This window comes from Triticum dicoccoides, chromosome 1A (genome assembly GCF_002162155.2).
Source record: "Triticum dicoccoides isolate Atlit2015 ecotype Zavitan chromosome 1A, WEW_v2.0, whole genome shotgun sequence".
Taxonomy (NCBI): domain Eukaryota; kingdom Viridiplantae; phylum Streptophyta; class Magnoliopsida; order Poales; family Poaceae; genus Triticum; species Triticum dicoccoides.
In genome coordinates this window covers 503,394,029-503,400,468 of record NC_041380.1, presented here as the reverse complement: position 1 = coordinate 503,400,468, position 6,440 = coordinate 503,394,029, and the positions used below count along the sequence as shown (strand labels likewise).

The following is a 6,440-nucleotide window of genomic DNA, read 5'->3' as shown; positions in this document are numbered from 1 at the left end:
GTCAATTTGGGGGCCTTTTTCGCCATGTCAGCATGAAGCGTTCAAAATTAGGGCGAGTCAACACCAATCGGTCAAAACCGAGAGGAGGCATGAAACTTGTCCGGTTTCAATTGTTGAGGGTGCAAGTTGTTTGGTATAGTAGTTAAGGGACGAAAACTAGACTCCACGAAGAGTTGATGAACGAAAAGCATACATTATCTTAAAATAATTTTCACGCGTGTCAAAAGAATGTACATGATATCTTTTAAAATGTATATACAATGTAAAAGATGTTTGTATAATTTTTAAAAAAAATAGCACCACTTAAAATGTATGCTACACTAAAAATCATGTTTCAAAAAACTGTTCGTGACATTTTTTTTATATGATGTAAATATTATATTTGTGTAGTGTAAAAAAAATTCATATCATTCAGAAAATGTTATGATGTGTATTTGATTTTTATTAACACTTATTGAAAACATGTATTCGAAAACATATTAATCATGTATTTGACAAATGTTCAAGGAAAAGCATTGAAATCAGTCGGATGATGAACACGCTTCGTAAGCCGTCTTCAGCGCGCCACGCGTCCGCTGGGCCCACGCGCCGCTTATCTCTCTTCCTCCCTTATCTCTTCCTCCCGATGCGCCGAGCCGCTCGTTCTTTCTTCCTTTTCTTCTTTCTTCTCCACACCGCCCCACACACCAGCGCCATCGCCCGTCGCCGTAGACCAGCGCCGCCACCACCGCGCGTTGCTGCACCGCTGCTACAAACTGTCGTCGCCTAGTGTCGCTGCACCGCTCTGCAAATCGCTGTCACCGCTCACCTCGTGCTGCCATAGGCTAGGCTGGGCGGAAGCTGCTGTCATAGCCGGCGGGAGCTGCGTGCAACAGGTGAAGTAGAGCGGGCTCGCCGGCGTTGCGATGAAGCAGCATGGGGCCGCCGGAGCTGCAACGAAGCTCGCCGGAGTTTCAATGAAGCGCCATGGGGCCGTTGAAGCTTAGTCGGCGCTGCAATGGAGCACGTCCGGTGCTGCAGTGAAGCACCGCGGGGATCGCCGGAGTTGCAATGAAGCGCCGCGGGGATCGCCGGAGTTGCAAGGAAGCGCCACGGTCAGCGCTGCAGTGGAGCGCCGCGGAGATCGCCGGAGTTGGAATGAAGCGCCACGGCCGGCGCTGCAGTGGAGCGCCACAGGGATCGTTGAAGTTGCAATGAAGCGCCGCGGCGGGGTTGTCGGAGGTGCAATGGAGCGCCACCGGGGGCTGTCGGTGCCGCCATGGAGCTGCTGCCATGACTGTGTCGTGGTGTTGTCTGATCCCGCGGCTGGGAGTGTCAGATCGGACGGCTCCGGGGCGACTTAAATTCGTAACAAATCAATCGGCTGATTTGTAGCAGCCGCCAATGTTCAATGTGCATAAAAAAATGCTTCCGATGTACATGAAAAATGTACAATGGTCTTTTGAAACAAGTAGACAAGTATAAAGAAGAAAGGAAAAAAAGAAAGGGAAAAGAAAAGGAAAAACGGAAAAGAAAATAGGACATCGCCGATTTGGCCCACTTAGCCGATAGTCTCCAGGAACAGTCCAGAAATTTTCTGGTTCAGTTGAATCCCAACCCCACTCCTCAGGTACTCCGCCAATCTCTGATGATAATCTCCGTGTCTTGTACATGGATCTTTGATATTACCAAGAGAAGAAACGAGAATCATCATCACAAACATCCAACGAGTTCCTTGTTCTTTCCTCTGATTATCAGGAAGTCCACCCGCCATCGCCATGGGCAGCCGGTTTGTGAATCTGTTGGCCAGGAGCTGCAACGGCGGCCCCAGACACTTCAGCCTCCACTGCTTGAACCCGGCAAGCTTATTTCACCCAGCCCGGTCACGGCCAGCGGTTCGAGCAGTTCATCGACTGGCCCTGCAGGAAGGGCGAATGGGCGTGGATGAATTTCATGGCTTTCGGCCTTGACCGGGAAAATCTCCTCGCCGTGGACCAAATCGGCAGGAGCTTCTTGTACAACCACGACTCGCGCTTGCTCCGCACTGGGATGCCCAAGATGCGCGGGCCCATTAGCGACCCCATCTCCGTTGCCGTGGGCGACAGCCTATACGTCATGAGCGGCAACCCTGGCCAGCTGCCCGGCCAGGGCTGCTTCCAGGCTCTCCTCCACACCCGCCTGCCTGGTAGCCGCGCCGAAGACTGGTGCTGGTATTCCCTCCAGCCACCGCCTCTCTTTGCCGACGACGACAACGGGGTGGATCGATCCAGCCGCTTTGAAATCGGTGCCTACGCCGTGGTTGACGATTCACAGATCTGGATATCCACGTCTGGCGCCGGCACATACTCGTATGACATCGCGAGCGGCGCGTGGAGCAAACTAGGCAACTGGGCACTGCCGTTCCGAGGTCGCGCCGAGTACATCCCTGAGCACAACCTCTGGCTTGGCTTCACGCCCGACGATCTGCAGCTCTGCACAGCAGACCTCACTGCCTCGTGCGAGCTGAGGCCGCCCGTGCTGCACGACGTGTGGGCGGACATGAACAGGCCAGAAGATTGGACCCTGACAGACGCCAGCATTGTGCCGCTTGGCTCCGGTCATGTCTTCGTTGCCAGGTTTTTTCATACCTGCCCAGAGGAGAGCATTGAGGATGTGTATGGCGATGCCCTTGAGAAAACAGAGACTTTTGCTGTTCTCGAGGGCGTCAAATTGTTAAAGGCTGGGTGGGCTCAGCTCCGGATGGTCAAGCACAAGTCGGAGCGTTACGTCTTCGGCCATGACCTTGTCATACCGCTGTGAATGATGATGATTTGTACGTACTTCATCTATGGCAAGTGACTTCTCTTAGATCAAAGACCAGCGGCTCGCTTGTGTATTGTCCTATTTTCTACTGTATCTGTCAATTGCTGTTTCTGCTTGTGCTTTTGTTATGTAGCTTGTTGACTTGTTTTTACTGGCCCCAACTTACGCTCGCACCCTTATCCTTCGCCTCCATCTGGTGAATTATCCTCGTGGGACAAAAAAAAAGTTCTTTTTAGATTGATTGTTTTGAGTTGGTTTAGATTTCTTTTGAGATCTAGAATTTTAACCATATGCTTTATTCTTAAGCTTTCAATTCTGTTCAATAAGCCATTGTTGGACAGACCATGATAATGCATGTAGTTTCTTAGAAGCAGCACCATTGAAGCCGATCAATAGAAGGATAGAATATGAATGGTTCAGTTTTGCATGACTCTGTAGTTTCTTACCATTGAAGCTGATCAATAGAAGTATGGTCTATGGAATATAAATGGTTCAGTTTTGCATGACTCTACCCCAGGAAGTTGAACATGCAGCATTAAGCAGCCGTTGTGCTCATTGTCCCAGAAGATGCTATCAACAGATCAAACATACTACGTCCTGTTTGCACCCGGGCTTGGCACCAAGCAGAAGGTACCATACGCGAGTCATTTGTGCCCAGTTGTGCAGCACTGAACAAACACAGTCCGCAACAGTCTTAAAAAGATGCAGCAACACCAGATCAATATAAGCATGGATCTTTGAGGCAATCACCGTATGGCATATTTGGGAAGCAAGGAATGCGGTAAGAAATGGTGAAAGTATAATATCCATCCACACCATGTTGCCTCAAAGATCCATGCTTATATTGATTTGGTGCTGCTGCATCTTTTTAAGACTGTTGCGGGACACAGTCGTGAGACACCATCAAGTTCATCGGTTAGATGGTCTCCACCGCCACCCGGATCAGTCCTTATTAACGTCGACACAACTATCTTCTCAAACCTGCACAAACTGGGAATTGGCATCCTGATTCGGAACCACAAAGGCGAATGCTTGGTCGCTTGCACTGAGCCACTTGAAGGGATGGTACAGCCAGAACTTGTTGAAAGCTGGGCGCTCCGTCATGCCGTGATTCTCGCCCGTGACGAGAGGCTGACCTCTGTCATTTTCGCTTCAGACCGCCTCTCCTTAGTACAAAGAATGAACTCTTCATCCATGGACAGGTCTGAAGTGGGTGTAGTGGTGTCAGATATTAAGCGTTTGGTTGCTTGTTTTTCTTCAGTTTCCTTCTGCCATGTCAAGCGGTCGTTGAATGCTGTTGCTCATATACTAGCTAGGTCCTGTGAGTTTGTCAGTTCAAAAGCTGTGTACTATTCTACTCCAGAGTGTATCAGGCAAACTCTATGTACTGATGTATACTAATTAATAAATTGCAGCACTCTCTCTCGAAAAAAAATACACAGTATTTCATAGTGCTTGAAACTTAACTTCGATATTGTTCCATAAATCTGATAGAGTTTCCTAATGAGGAAACACATAGCTCCTCAATAGTCTTTGGCGACTTGTACTTCGTAGTTACAAAGAATGTACTGTGAAGGAGTACAGGGGCATTTTAATATAGAAGCCCACACAATTTCAAACCATATGTTGTGAAAACAAGATTTTTTTTATTAGGTAACATGTCAGTCGGATGCCCTTTGGCCAGGTTTGAGTTGATATGCATTTGTGTTGCTTTTGGTATTTCCTGCCGTCGCTTTCTTTGTGACCCGGATGGCTTGTGTGGTAAGACTTTTAGCACGTAATCTTAAATCATTGTATGTTCTTGAGTTTCCTCTCTAGAAATTCTGTTTTTATTTCATATTCATAACTTTGGGGCAGCTTGTAATCACATTTTTATCACCAATACAGGTATGCTACTCGACGATACCTGGGATGTTGGACTGTCAGCAGAACTTTGGCAGGAACGGCGGATAAAGTGTTCAATGCATTCAGCAAGGACTTGGGGGCTGAAAAACTGAAGATGCTTTTGTGTTGCCCCTTTTATCTTCTGACGGAGTTAGTTTCATGTCTATCTGTGGTTGTCACATATATCTTGTGATGTAGAGATCAGGGTTGAAGATTATTAACCTATGTATAATATATATGCTAAAAAACTATCTATTGTCCCTTTAGCATTACTAGCAAACGTGCCCGTGTGTTGCAACGGGAGAAACAAAAAATACATGCTAACCAAATAAGTATGACTCAATATTCAGACATATGAGTGTCCTCTGTTTTAACATGGTGGCTCATCATGTTGCCACATATCTTTCTTCTCACTCTTGTTGATGATGGACACAATGTCCACGTGATTGCAATGCATTCGACGTGGTAAATCCATAGGCAATGACTTGACACTGGACGACACACTTTGCCATTGTCTTGCTCAAGGGAATATTTTAAATCTTTAAAAATAAATCTCATCGACCACATACTACTCCCAATGCCTACACATATAAAGACTTCCCAAAAACTAATCAAATCCTAGACATAAAATACTTCTGAATCGGCGAACAGTTTTTTGAATCGACAAACATCTTTTTTAAATTAGGACATCTTTAAAAAATCACGAACACTTGTTTTGTTTAGACAAACAATTATTGAAATACATCAATAGTTTTTGAATTCATGAATATTTTCTGAGTCAGCTAACATTTTTTGAATTGATGGTTTTTTAATTGGCGGATAAATTTTGAATTTTGCAAAAAACATTTGATTTTTGAATATTTTCTAAAATTTCATGGACATTTTTTCCAGATTCTAAAATATGTTTTGAATACACAATCAATTTGTTTTCAAAATAATGAACATGATTTCACTCCGCCACATGTTTTTCCAGATTGTGATTTTTTATAATTTGCGAACAGTTTCATAAAATCACCAACGTTTTTTGAAACAGCGAAAATTTTATGATTTCCTGAAGATTTTTTGAATTCACTCACATTTTATAATTTCTATAACATTTTTTTATAACTGGAATTTTTTTATAATTTGGAATTCCCAAATTAATTTAAAGAAGAAAAAACTAAAACAGAAATAAGAATAGAAAAGACAATTAAAAAAAACAGGGGCGTCACACCTCGTAGGCCAGCCCATGACGGGCCGGCCCAGCAACGCAGGAGCCATAAACTGTCTTTTTCTTTCTTTCTGTTTTATGTTCTTATTTTTTGCTTCATTTTTGTGTGTGCGCGCGCGTGCGCACACACACACATCTCTACACACGGTCTCGGCAGTACGAAGCGACACGGTCTCGGCCGTGCGCTTAAGAATGAAGAGAGCATCATTTTGCCGTGCTTTAACGGTTATAATACTTGCATATTCAAATCACCTAAAAACATTGAGAGAACTTAGCTAGATCTGGTTATGCTATTTATTTATGAATTTGCCTTCATACCTTCAACCTTGTCTATTTTTGGTTCTCCAGGAGACTATATAATTAGTATATTAGTGTCAAATATATAATTTCTACTATAACATTTTTTGTTCCAATTGGAGAACTTTTTGCATGCATTAAGTTAGTCCTGCTCTGTTTCTAGCTTTGCCACTAAGTGTTATAAAATCACGGAGATAAGCTATTTACAGAATTTTCAAGAGTAATATTGGTAATTTGAAAATAAATTAATGTTTGAAATTGGCATTAA

At 44.4% G+C, this 6,440-nt stretch overlaps 1 pseudogene; it reads left to right on the top strand.

Annotated features, from left to right (window-relative positions):
- The first annotated feature begins 1,676 nt into the window (after positions 1 to 1,676).
- Positions 1,677 to 2,833, top strand: LOC119309617 (annotated as a pseudogene).
- The last annotated feature ends 3,607 nt before the right edge of the window (positions 2,834 to 6,440 follow it).